Source organism: Schistocerca serialis, chromosome 1, assembly GCF_023864345.2.
Source record: "Schistocerca serialis cubense isolate TAMUIC-IGC-003099 chromosome 1, iqSchSeri2.2, whole genome shotgun sequence".
Classification (NCBI taxonomy): domain Eukaryota; kingdom Metazoa; phylum Arthropoda; class Insecta; order Orthoptera; family Acrididae; genus Schistocerca; species Schistocerca serialis.
The window spans coordinates 606,160,751-606,174,596 of NC_064638.1; the positions used below are offsets into that span (position 1 = coordinate 606,160,751).

At 43.6% G+C, this 13,846-nt stretch overlaps 1 protein-coding gene and 1 pseudogene across 1 annotated transcript in view; both read left to right on the forward strand.

Moving 5' to 3' along the window:
• Window positions 1–13,846, forward strand: part of LOC126418866 (uncharacterized) — a gene marked incomplete at its 5' end in the record, with an annotated part of 87,484 nt that overhangs the window by 42,490 nt on the left and 31,148 nt on the right. The gene's annotated exons all lie outside the window — the stretch shown is intronic.
• On the forward strand, window positions 1,993–2,111 carry LOC126427196 (5S ribosomal RNA; annotated as a pseudogene).

The following is a 13,846-nucleotide window of genomic DNA, read 5'->3' on the forward strand; positions in this document are numbered from 1 at the left end:
TGTTTCTTCATTAGTGAGTTGATAGATTATACTCAAGAGTACATGTTCCAACTGCCATACAGACGGCCACGATCAGTGGGATACAAAATTATTAGGTTCCTTCCATTCGTATACCAAAGGGCGAGACGCTACAGATCTGTGGAACCAATCACAGTTTGTACAACGTCTTCTTGTTCACGTACAGCCGTCATTTCACCACTCCGGACAGATCTCCAGTCCCATTGTCAAATCGATACATTTAGTAAAACTAACCTTCCGTAGGTACATTCCCAATATTGTATAGTCTAGTGAGCTTCCTCGACTGTACTAAACCAGGGAAGACACTTTTACCTGAGATTTGACCCAAGCAGTGACTATCTGGCGGATTTCCTATTGCCACATTTCAACTAAGATAATTGATGACTCCTCACTCCGAACGTGGGGTGATTTTGAAAGTTGGAAGTACACTGCAGAAGGCCATATGTAAGTGGATAAGGACGAGTTAAGGTCTAATTAACATTGCCCCATGAATGCGTTTTCGTGGCCGGAGGCCTTTCTACCATGTACAGAGGGCTGCACGCATACTTTTTGCCACAGGGCAGACGTTTGCTGGAGTACCATCACGTAGAACCCACGTGACCGAAGCCACCGAGACACTTCTTTCAGCAGCAAGGCAGTGAGAGGACGACAGTTCCTAAGGGGATAAGGTACAAGCTCCGATGAACAGTGTCGCCCTTTGGTATGCAGCAATTCAGGAATGTTCTACACAAAGTGATGCATGGTACGGATGAAGTGACATTTAGCACGGAAACAAACACCTCTGGACAAATGATAATTTAGAGCTTGTTTGTTCTTTATGTTTTAGGCAGTATCTCTCACAGGTTACGCCTATTGTTCGAAATCACCCTTTATTAAATCCTCACATACATTTGTCAGTGTGGCTTATTAAGCCATGTCGTTCATATCTGGTGCTCGTTGCTTCTTGCGAAACTGAAGTAACAGTTCACAATGGGTCGTAAAACATTTCCTAGGCCATCACCGGGAACCATAATTGTCTACGTATAAACGTAACACCTGTGCATGACTTGAATGTCCCATCGGTGTGAAATTTATTTTCACCATCAATTCAAGCTAGTCCTTGTTTTTATATTATTATTATTATTATTCTCAGGAGAACCTCCACATTCCTCATCAATCCACCTAATTTTCAACATTCTTCTGTAGCACCATATCTCAGATGCTTCCATTCTCTTCTATTCCGGTTTTCTCACAGTCCATAGTTCAAAACCATAAAGTGGTCTATTCCAGAAGTACATTCTCAGAAATTTGTTCCTTAAGTTAAGGCCTATGTTGGATACCAGCAGACTTTTCTTGCGCAGGAATGCCCTTTATGCCAGTCTAGTCTGCTTTTTATGTCTTTACCCCGTCCATCATGGGTTATTTTCCTGCTTAGGAAGCAGAAGTCCTTAACTTCGTCTTGTTCGTGATCCCCAATTCTGATGTTAAGTTTCTCGCTGTTTTCATTTTCGCAACTTCTCATTGCTTTCGTCTTGCTTCCATTTACTCTAAGTCCATATACTGTTAGAGTGTTCATTCCGTTCAACAGCTCCCGCAATTCTTCTTCACTTTCACTGAGAATAGCAGTGTCGTCAGCGAATAGTATCATTGATATTTTTTCACCCGGAATTTTAATCACAGTCTTGAATCTTTCTTTTATTTCCGTCTCTGCTTCTTCGGCGTATAGATTGAAGAGTAGCGGCGAAAGAGACGAAAAAGTACGTTCCTCTCTTACACCCTTTTCAATACAAACACTTCCTTCCTGGTCTTCAAGTCTTACTGTTTCCTCTAGGTTCTTGTACATACTATATAATCACCCCTCTTTCACTATGGCTTACACCTATTTTTCTCAGAATTTCGAACATCTCGAACCATTTTAATTGTCGAATGCTTTTTCCAAGTCGACAAATACTATGAACTTGCCTTGATTTTTTGTTAGCTTTGTTTCCATTATCGGCCAATGGCCTTGCCGCAGTGATAACACCGGTTCCCGTCAGATCACCGAAGTTAAACGCTGTCGGGCTGAGCTAGCACTTCGATGGGTCCTCATGGGGGTCTGTCGAGTGCCGTTGGCGAGCGGGCTGCACTCACACCTGCCAAGTAAGCTTCCAACGAACGTGGAAAGAAACGGTAGACCGTCAGACCATGTTGCTATCATTCGACATGATGGTTCTGCTGCTTCTGCTTCAGAGCCAATGGATTTCGAAGTCATCCCAAGGCGACCATCTTTCCCCAAGTTTGATGCTCCACCCATTGTGGGCTCAATCCCTGTGCTTATGTTTACAAGAAACACATCTGAAAGCCACTGATGCCTCTGTACTACTGGGCTACACCCTCCATTGAAAGGACGACCCGACTGTTGAAAGAGCCAAGACGGGTTGCTGTGTTCGTCAATAAAACACATCACTCCTCTGCTTTCTCCTTGGTTACTGACCTACAAGCAGTAGCCATTGCAGTACATACGGGTGAAAACATCACTATCTGCCCCCTGTACTTACCTCTGCATACTTGCCCTGGCGCTCTCACAGGCGTTATTGAACAGCTCCCCCACCCGTTTCTCCTACTGGTTGATTTCAGTCCCCACAATGTATTAAGAGGCTCAGATTATTCTTGCCCCACAGGTCGAGTCTTGGAGGACGTCTCGATGTCTCAGGAGCTGTACGCTGCTGAGTCGACCTCTCTTTCCGCTCTCCAGCCCTTGCACATTCAGCACACTGGGAAGCAGTTGATGACCTTCATTCCTGAGACCAGTTCCCACTGTGAATTCATTTGGATGGAAGATTTCTTGAACAGGAGCCACCGAAATGTATGATCATCAGGGCCAACTGGGCACTGTTCAGTTAGCTGTCTGTGTTTAAACACCATGACGAAATACAGGAATGGGTAAACCATATCAGAGAAGTGTGATCCATCATGCCATTGACTTATCGACCCCAAAGTCCTTAGGTAATTTTAGGAGGACAGATGAGCGCTGTTCAAAAATCCACGACAGGCGTGTCGTTTTTCGACGGTTTAGGTACCGCCCAACAACAGAAAAACTCACAGCCTTTCGAACTGCGAGAGCAAAGGCCCGCCTCGTACTCAAAGAGAGCAACAAAAGGTCATGGCAAGGTTCCTGGACTCTGTCAACTGTTCCACTACTTCTTCAAAGGTTTGGGAAACTATCTGGAGGATCCCCGATCAATATAATCATTTACCAATAGCAGCAGACGGTGACACAGCATTTTGCAAAACTACTGTCATGCAAGCCAGGAACCAGAGTTTTCTCGCTACAATGTGGTTGTAGAGAGGGGAAAATTGGACTTCAGATCCAACAATTCTGAGTCTTACAACTACCGTTTCTCAATGTGGGAACTGAAATCGTCGCTGTGTGAGATTCGTGATACTGCACCCAGGCACGACCAAATCCAGTACTGCATGTTTCGACCTTTGCCAGCAGTGTCAAAGGAAATCCTCAATGAATGTTTTAATTTGATATGGCAGACAGGTCACTGCCCCGATTCGTGGAAAGAGGGAATTTTGTTACTTCTCCTCAAACTAGGATATGACCACACACATCCCAGTAGTTACCGGAGTATCACATTAACGAGCTGTGTAGGAAAGACCCTGGAATGAATGGTTAACGTCGACTGGTCTGGTTGTTAGAGACCAAACAATTCCTTAGCCACCCTCAAAGTGGATTCGTGAGATTTCGGTCCGCTGTCGACAACCTGACCCTGCTAGAAGCGGCTATTCGGCAGTCTTTCCTATGTGAACATCATCGCTGTATTGACATATTCTTTGACAGCAGTAAGGGGTATGACCTTACTTGGAGACACAGTATTCTCGCTCAACTGCAACAGTGGGGCTTTCGTGGCCACCTCCATATCTTCATATGGTCTTTCATGTCTCAACGGCTTTTTAGGACCCTAGTTGCTGATACGCCGTCAGATCGTTTTGAGCAGGAGGATGATGTCCCTCAGGGCAGTGTTTTGCGTGCTCCTCTCTTTGCAATAGCCATAAACAGTATCACGTCTACAGCAACGAGTCCTGTACAGTCCTCCTCATTTATGGACGTTTTTTGCTGTTTTCTGTTTTTCCTCCAGCAGTGCAACTGCGAGCCATCAGGTGCAATTCACAGTGCAGAGGTTACAGGAGTGGGCTGCAAAGACTGATTTTCAGTTTTCTCCAGAGAAATGTGTGTGTGTTCATTATAATCCTTCTCGCCGTATTTTAATTTACCTGAATTCCATGTAATGGACACCATTCTACATCTTACACACTCAGTGTTTCTGGGCCTCATTTTTTACTGCAAATTGTCGTGGTTGTCACAACGGGGAGATCTGAAGGCCAAAAACATAAAGGCAGTGATCATCATAAAGCGCCTTAGCCATAGGTCTTTGGGAGCGGACAGAGCGCTTCTGCTCCAGTTTCATAGGTCTTTCATGCGTTTTCGGCTAGATTAAGGGTGCAGGTGTATGGATCGGTGAAGCTTCCTTATTTCCAGTTCTTTGACGCTGTCCTCCATGAGGGGATTAGACGGTCCGCACGTGGTTATAGGAGCAACCCCATACCCAGTCTCTGTGCTGAGGCTGGCAAACTGCCACTTACAATCCGACGGCAGCTCCTCATGGTGCGTCAGGCGTGTAAAGTCCTCGCAGCTCCGAATTCACCTGCATACTATACTGCTGCTCGCCCACCTCTGGAAAGTCTTTTGTCCAATCATTCTTGCGCATCAGTGCCGTTTGGGATTCTCCTGCAGCGTGTGCTGGAGTCGCTTGGTGTGGAGCAAGTACAACCCAAAATCCAGGGCTTTAACCATCTGCCACCCTGATTACTGCACAGGCCCAGAGTAATTTTAGATTTGGTGCAGTACAGGAGATATTGCACTTCTGTGTATGTTTTAAATACATTATTTTATGACCGAGCGAGGTGGCGCAGTGGTTAGCACACTGGACTCGCATTCGGGAGGACGACGGTTCAATCCCGTCTCCATCCATCCTGATTTAGGTTTTCCGTGATTTCCCTAAATCGTTTCAGGCAAATGCCGGGATGGTTCCTTTGAAAGGGCACGGCCGATTTGCTTCCCAATCCTTCTCTAACCCGAGCTTGCGCTCCGTCTCTAATGACCTCGTTGTCGACGGAACGTTAAACACTAACCACCACGACCATCATTATTTTATGACATTTTATGTGAGCACCACTACTCCACAGCCGTCTTTACAGATGGGTTGAAACAAGGGCACTCTGATGGTTGCTCTATCGTTTTCTCTGATCCTCAAGGTCAGACTGCCTCGAGACTTTGCTGTCATTGACGTGGAATTATATGCGATCTTGCGGGAGCTGAAGCAAATGAGATGTGCTTCGAGCACTAAACTTCTTGTCTGTCCCAATTCTCTATGTGCCCTTCACTCTCTCCAACGCTTGTACCCAGGAGATAAAGTAGCCAGAATACGGGGGCACGTGGGTATTTCAGGGAATGAAAGGGCAGATGTAGCAAAGGAGGCGCGACGTGATTCTTAATTATTTCAGTGTCCTATCCATCTGCACGCAATCACTTCGCTGTTGATGTACAGAGTTATGCATCGATGGGAAGACGAGTGGCTGTAAGTGACTGATAATAAACTGCATCTCATAAAGCCGACTATGCGACCGTGGCGTACTTCCTTTCAGCCACGAAGACAGGGTGAGGTCCTCCTCATTCGTTTTCATATAAGCCACAATCCTCTGATCCAGGGCTTCTTGCTCCGGCGAGATGACCCACCAATGTGTGGTGCTTGCGACGTACAGATCTCTGTGCGCCACATTTTACTAGATTGTGTTTTATTTTCGGACGAGACGGCAGCGGCACATTTTAAGTGACGTTCAAACAAATGTGGTGTGGCTTTTAAGGTTTTCTGATGTGTCCAACACGTTTCTTCCAACTTTAGGGAGGTGTAATCGGATAGCTTAAACTGATAGTCATTGACAAGATCATTCACAGTTATGTTGACGTCAAAGTGGACTTTTAGTGAAACGTGACCGGAATTTCGTTTCCACCATAGTTTCTTATTCACAATAATCGATCACATAATTGTCATTTTAAACCATTAATGCCATGAATAGTTATTACATGTGAAAATATCATCCTCATATTTCCTTAATGTTCTGTAAAAAATAACGCGAAAACATCAAATTAGAAATAACTCAGTTCTGGAGTCCAGATTCAGGCACTCTGATATATCATAACTCATTTCGTGAAAATTGGTCGGAAAGTCATCTAAATAGAAAGCACGTGGTTCTTCCTAAGATTGTTAACAAGAAAGATAATATTTTCAATCTTATTCTGTTCGAAATGGAGAGACAATGAAAACGGAAATGATGGCAGTTTTGAAGCAGCAAAATTCTAAACGTAGAATGCTTCACTTGGTTTCTTTAGTGCCAAAAGTTAGTGGCACAAAAATTAGACTGCAGCACAATCATACAGATCGTAACTGTGGCGGTTCGGAACTGGATAATAGGCTGAGCGAGTAAGTCTAAGAGCGGGAACCAGTGTTAAAAGCCAGAACGTCCCAGCACGTAACTGAGTGAAGGAGTGTGGTACCGAGCGACTGTATATACAACGCTGTGTGTGGAATGTGCCTCTGCCGCTAATAACGGTTTGTTGGGCCTGATGGCTGAGAACTGCCTTTTAGCGTCACTTTCTTCGAACGTATTACCCTGGTTGCTAGCGTCAAAACGCGCGAACTGGAGATTTGGATATACAGAACTCATGAGACACTTAGGAAATCAGACATTACGACCCGCCAATAACTGAGTTTGTGCGAAAACCGACAGTAATACTGGCCTTACACAGTTAACCAGTTTTAACATCTGTCCAAAAATGAACAGAACTCGTCATATCTCCAAACAACTGAGAAGAAAGCTTGTGTATCTCGAGAATCTCGTAAACTTCGCTAATTGCAAGGTTCATGCGGCAGACCTTTTGTCATCAAAATGCGAAAAATCACAGAGTCGTTTATACCGTGGCCGTGCATACAATCTTCAGATGCTTGCTCTCTGACGTCAAAGAGCCGTTATCGCAGGTAGGTTTGTTTCTTGATTCCTTTCAGGGAAAATAGAAAAAAAGACGAAGGTGAGAAAACGTTTTAACACGATGTAATAGGAATAAGGAAACGACGAAGCTCCTGAGGACATATCATGAGACGTTTTACACAGTCGCCTAGTGCCCATGAGGATAAGGTTCTAGATTTGGATCCCGGTACGACATAAGTTTAAATGTAACGCAGAGTTTCAACACAGCGAACATTCCGTTCCGACATGAAAGATCATTATGTAGCCAATAGGTTTAAATCGTCGCTTTACCAATCTGATTTCAATTTTTCATGATTTTTCACACTTACATTGGGCGAAGTCGCTACCTCTTAACAACAGATTCCAACAAGCTGAAAAATTCCAGTTAAATAAGTTCAGATTTAGCAATTCTTATTAAAGTGAGCCGTTCGTGTTATATACTATTCGTGTATTCGACAGTGCTGACTGAACGTCTGACGTATTGTAGATAAACTGACTTTTCTATGAGGAAAAGTTATCTGATAAGTGTTGAATTAATATCCTGTTAGATTATGAAACGAATGGCGTCAGTTCATGAAGCAGAGAAATGCAACCTTCTCCACATTCAAGGCTTGGTATAAACCTAAGATGTTATGGCCTCTGACTATGAAATTACTAAATCCAATCTAGAGTCAGTGTTGCCACAGAAATAGCTGATGCTAGCAATGAACAGCAGGTGTGATTTGTAAAGATTAATGAGGCATACTTTTAGGTAAAGCAAAAAATGGAACTTGAGGGGCTGGACAAAAATATGTAAATACCACGAGAAATGCATCCTTGGACATAAATGCAGTTGATAGCCAAGCTTGCAGTTTGCTCTGTTGTACTTGACCACGATCGCCACTGTCTAGTTGTAACTGTGTTATTTCGAAGCTAGGTGGTTTAGGTTGTAGGAAGATTGTTGATGCTCGTTTGGTGGGAGCTTCCGCAATCAAAATAGTCGACGTGTTCGGTGTTTCAAGAGGCACCTATCGGGGATTTATACAGCATATAAGAAAGACGGAGAAACATCATCCGCTAAGACGCAAAGCGGCCGTATGTTTTGTTAACTGATCGTGACAGAAGCTCAGTTATGAGGATTGTGACGAATAATGTAAGGACAACAGATGCAAAAGACACTACGGAACTGAATGTCGCACTCACGAAGCTTGTTTGCACCGAAACATCATGAAGAGAGCCCCATAACTACGGAATTTCAGGGCGACCTAGATCTCCAAATCCACTCATCAATTATGCAAATGCCCTTAACAGGAAACCATGGTGCCGAAGCCATAAAACGTGGACTATCGGGCAATGGAAGAAAGTCATTTGGTCAGATGAGTCTTGTTTTACACTGTTTTCAACTTCTGCCTGAGTTTACATCCCAATAGTGAAACATGACGGCGGTTCGGTGATGATTTGGGCGGCCATATCGTGGTATTTCGTGGGACCCATTGGTACTGTGCAAGTTTGCTTTACTGCCAAGGACCATTTTGGCTGATCAGATCCATCCCATAGATCAATCTTTGTTCCTAACGGTGACGCTGTATTCGAAGACTGTATGACCCCTGTTCACAGAGCTTGCATCGTCCAGGATTGGTTTTGTGGGTACGAGGATGGATTATCGCATATCTCCTGACCATCACAGACGCCAGATCTCGATGTTATTGAGTCTTTATGGTCTACTTAGGAGAGCAGGGTGGGTGATCGCTATGCACCTCCATCATCGTTACCCGAGCTTGCCACTATTTTATAGGAAGACCGGTATAATAAAATTCCACTGAAAACCTTATAGGGCCTGTATTTATCCATTTCGAAACTAAACTGTTGTGGATGCTAACGGTTTTCCTACACTCTAAAAGGCACGGCAGTGTGTTGTGTTTTTGGTGTTTCCATATTTAAGTCCACCTTCTGTATTTTAGAAGATGGGCTTAAAAAATGAATTGCTTACAAATTGTTTGAAATTCTGGTAAGTGAACTCTAACGTCATAGGAGTACGCAAATGCAGTGGTTTCTTATTTGCCCGCTATTTTAAAGTGCTCCTGCATAGCTCAAGTGACGATTTTGGATTTTTTAAAAATTTACAACAGTGTAAAATTAGGACAAATTGTCTGTCACATCAGAGTGAAACGCACCGGCTGTCTTCGATTCTGAACTTAGCAGAAGTGATGTGGTAACCATGCAGGCTACGCCCATATTCCCTTTTCCATCATCTCGGAGTCTATACTTTGCACAAGTGACCTGATTGGAATTCCCGCCAACAGGGAAACTGCCCATCTTTTACCATTTAGGACAACTGGTCTGCGAGATGTGACTTCAGAGGGGAGGAGAAAACACTTAAGCACAACTAAAATATCTTGAATTTCCCGTCAGGTTTTGAATTTCTCGCCGTATATAACATCAAGGCAATTGGCCTGTGGCGTGGGGGCGGTGGGGAGGGGAGGGGGCAAATCTGGCAACATGGAATTATGTCATGTATGAGATATTTGGAAATGTGGCAACAATGCAGACTGCACGCATACATTCGCAGCTATACTACTGATCGTCGACTGCGATATTCTGTGAACTGAGCGTCGATGTGATAACAGCACAACCGTGCAGATCAGTAAGATTTAGTTTCGGTTGTTGATCCATGTAAAATCCTAAACGTTGTTTGGCGTCGACTTTTTCTTATCATTTTTGTGACTCGTTTGGCGAGATCCGTTACGACTTCCTCTACTACACGAACCTCCTCATCTCAGAGCCAGCGTCTTCAACTATTTTACCCCTTACCCTCTACCTACAATGAAATTATTTCGGGATCTCTCGGCAGATGCGTCATGCTATACGTTTGCTATTTTAGACACGTTCCTTCACTCGTCGATTATCTGGAGAACACGTTTTCAGTATTCTGAGGTTCATGTTTGTGACAAGGGTCATCGTTCTGCAGGTGGCAGAAACAAACGGCGAACAATTTAATTTGAATTGAATTGCACAGTTTTTTCAGTATAATAAATTTCTCAGCAAACATCAAACTTATTTTCAGTAGCAGTTAAGGAAGGAAAACTAAATAACGTAAAAGTCTTAAGAGACTCGAATTGTACAGAACAGACTATAAAAAGACGGTCCACAATGGCAGAAACTCACTGTCCTCCCGAAAGTAGGCCGCGTAGCTTGAAATAAGAGCTGTTTGGGCCCACTCTGCAATTTGGGCAGTCGATGTTTTTCGTTCCCAGCGCCGCCAGCGTGGATGAAAAGGCGAGCAACGCACCGTAGCCGCCCGCGGCGAACGTTCTGCGCGGGTTTACGTACGGGGCGTGCCTTTCCGCTCTGCTTGTGGCTGCGTCGCCGCTTCCCTCCCCAACCTACACGGCCTTGACTCTGCGGTCCGCTGCCACGCTCCCGTCTCCATACTCACTGTCTCACGAGATAAAAGCAACAACACCAGCCAGCCAGAGATGTGCCGCACTATCTCATTCCGTTTTCATGTTATGTGCGAAGGATCTTGTAAACAGAGTACTGTCGCAAAGCAATAAAGTTGATATCTACAAAAACGACACAGTGTGGCTGAAAATGTCCACACCTGCAATAATGTTCGTTACAAAGACACCAACCTAGTAACGACCTGCGTTTAGAAGATCTGTTTTCTGCTTTTAAAACATTTAATCTCTGACGTCGATTCCTCAGTAAATTTGGGTACATTTAAATCGGACAGTGTTTATACTCTTCCTCGACGAACGGATCTCACATGTAACCAAGGACGTACTGCACCAAGATCTGTAGTAATGTGTTCTCTTATGTCGCTTCCATGAATTATGTTGGAAAAACGTCCTGTATAGTTTCTTGGTTTTTCCGCTGTGTAATTTGCAAACCTATTTCTGGATGGAGCTTGCTTCAGTTCAGCTGTTTTAAGCGTAGTAATACAAATAAACATTCCATATTTTTCCACTTCGGGAACTATTTTATTTGCAAAATTGGTAGTGGCTGAGGATTCTCAATCAAACAATTAATGTATTTACTTATTTTAAATTTGTCTTGATCGCACATTTATAAAATGATGACCCGTTTCATCAATAAAAGTTCTTCACAGTGAATAACTCTCACGTGTATTAAAACACGCACTGTGTTTCGTACTTCTCGTGTTTAATATTGTTTTGTATGTGTTACAAGTATTCGCCGCCGCCCCCCGCCCCCTCCCCGTTCATTCCACGAGAGGCTGCGCACAAGTTCAAAATTTAGCTCAGTACATTACCGCAAGGTCTGATTATCAGGTTTATCACTATTCCACCTCTCTTTGCCCCATAATTTCGAAGCGGGTACCTCAGAGGCTATTGCTACAGCACTACCGTGAATTTGCGACCTGAGTTACGAGACGAGGCCTCGGGGAACGATGAATCATATGAAATAGCCAGATGTCACCCAGTCACTGTGACACCTCAAGTATTAACGATGAATGTGTTATCATAATTACATACACTGTTTCTCGTTTTATGCGGTAGACAGGACAAGTTGATGAATCCTCAGCTCGCTCCGTCCGTCCAAGGTATGCAGAATGTCTTAGATAACGGCGTCCAGGTTGGTACCGTGTTCTTTAACTTCAGCAACGCTTACGATACGGTTCCGCTCTGTCGTTTCCTGTAAAAAAATACGAAACTGCCGAGTACTGGACCACATCACTAACCAAGTTCCGAACTTATTTGCAGATGGAACGTCGTTCTTAACGGAACAAAATTGGCTGACGCCAAAGTGATTTCAGAAGCTTCCCTAAGAAATGCGATGTGGGTACTGCTATTTACACTATACAGGGTGAGTCACTAACTATTGCCACCTAGAATAACTCAGAAAGTATGATAGTAGCTGAAAAGTTTTTGGGACAAAAGTTGCTTGACAACGGGGGCCATAATATGACGCTGGTTTTTTGTTGCTAGGTGGCTATCGAGACGAATCCAGTGATGTGTAACAGTAAGGTCTTTGAAGGTCAACGAAGCTCAAAAAGGTGACAAGAACCTCCATTTACAGAAGGTGTTCGAAATGATGACCATTGGTATCAATACAGTGCTGCAAACTTCTTATCATGGATTGCGTGGTATTCCTTATGACATTGGCACTTATCGAAGCACATGCTCTGACAATTCTCTCTCGTATATGGTGCAAATAGCAAATATTCACCGAATACGGCGTATCCATCTAAGGTAACATTGACATGTAAACACCATTCGACGGTTCCGCAATACAACACTAATAGGAAAGATAAGACTGGTATCCTCGAATCAAGCGAATGTGAATGATGAATTTCTTCGAAGAACAAGTCGATATGCTTCTCATTTACGGAGAATGCCAATTCAGTGAGAGCTAGAGACTTATACGTTGAAAGATATCCTCAACGTACTCACCCTACACGTCGTACATTTAAGTATGTGTGTGATAAATTGAGAACAACTGGATATTTAACGCATCGGAAAATCGGAAACATATCCGGCAAAGGAAAGTTACTAACGAGGAAACGGAAATTGGTTCGAGATCCTTGTGTTAGTTCGCGTCAAATCGCAAGGGAATCTGGCATAAGCCGCCAGAGTAGTGTTGTTCGTGTTCTGCAACGCCATAAATATCATCCTTACCATATCAGTTTCCACCAAGAATTAACCGGTACGGATTGTATGCGTCGCATTGAATTCTGCCGATGGGCTCAACTTCAGATTCAAAGGGATGACACATTTATTAATTTGATTTTATTTACTGATGAGGCTAGATTAACGAACCATGGAAATGTTAATTTGAATAACATGCATTACTGGGCAAATGAAAATCTATGTTGGCTGCGGCAAGTTGCACACCAAAAACCATGGTCGGTGAATGTATGGTGTGGGATTCTGGAGGGCAGAATGATAGGCCCCTATTTCATCGAAGGAAATCTTAGTGGTAGGAAGTACACTACATTCCTGAAAGAAACATTAGGTCTGTTATTGGAAGAAATACCTTTAGGAACAAGGAATAGAATGTAGTATCAACACGATGGGTGTCCGGCACATTTTTCGCTGATGGTTAGAAATGAGTTGAAGAGACAGTTCCCAAATCGATGGATTGGACACGGAGGAATTGTGTCGTGGCCGTCTCGTTCGCCAGACTTGAGGGCTCTGGATTTTTTCTTGCGGGGATTCGTGAAAGGCATTGTTTATAAAGACGTTCGAACTACACCTGAAGATATGCAAGAGAGAATTGTCAGAGCATGTGCTTCGATAAGTGCCGATGTAATAAGAAATACCACTCAATCCATGATAAGAAGATTGCAATGGTCATCACTTCGAACACCTTCTGTAAATGGACGTTCATGCCACCTTTCCGACCTCCATTGACCTTCAAAGACCTTACTGTTACACATCACTGGATTCGTCTCGATAGCCGCTATCAGAAAATAAAAATAAGTACCAAACTATAGTATCCTATTAAAAAAAAATTGACCTTCATATCTCTGAAGCGACCCTACCTAGCAACGGAAAACCAGCGTCATATTATGGCCCTCGTTGTCCCATGCAACTTTTGTCCCATGCAACTTTTGTCCCATGCAACTTTTGTCCCATGCAACTTTTGTCCCATGCAACTTTTGTCCCATGCAACTTTTGTCCCACAAACTTTTCAGCTCCTATTATACTTTCAGATTTATTCTTGGTGGCAATAGTTAATCAGCTTGTATATAAACGGTCTAGTGGCTGCCTTCTGAAGCCCCATGAGGCTCTTCGCAACCTAGGTATTCGTGTATGGGAAGGTAGGAACGCCAGAAGTT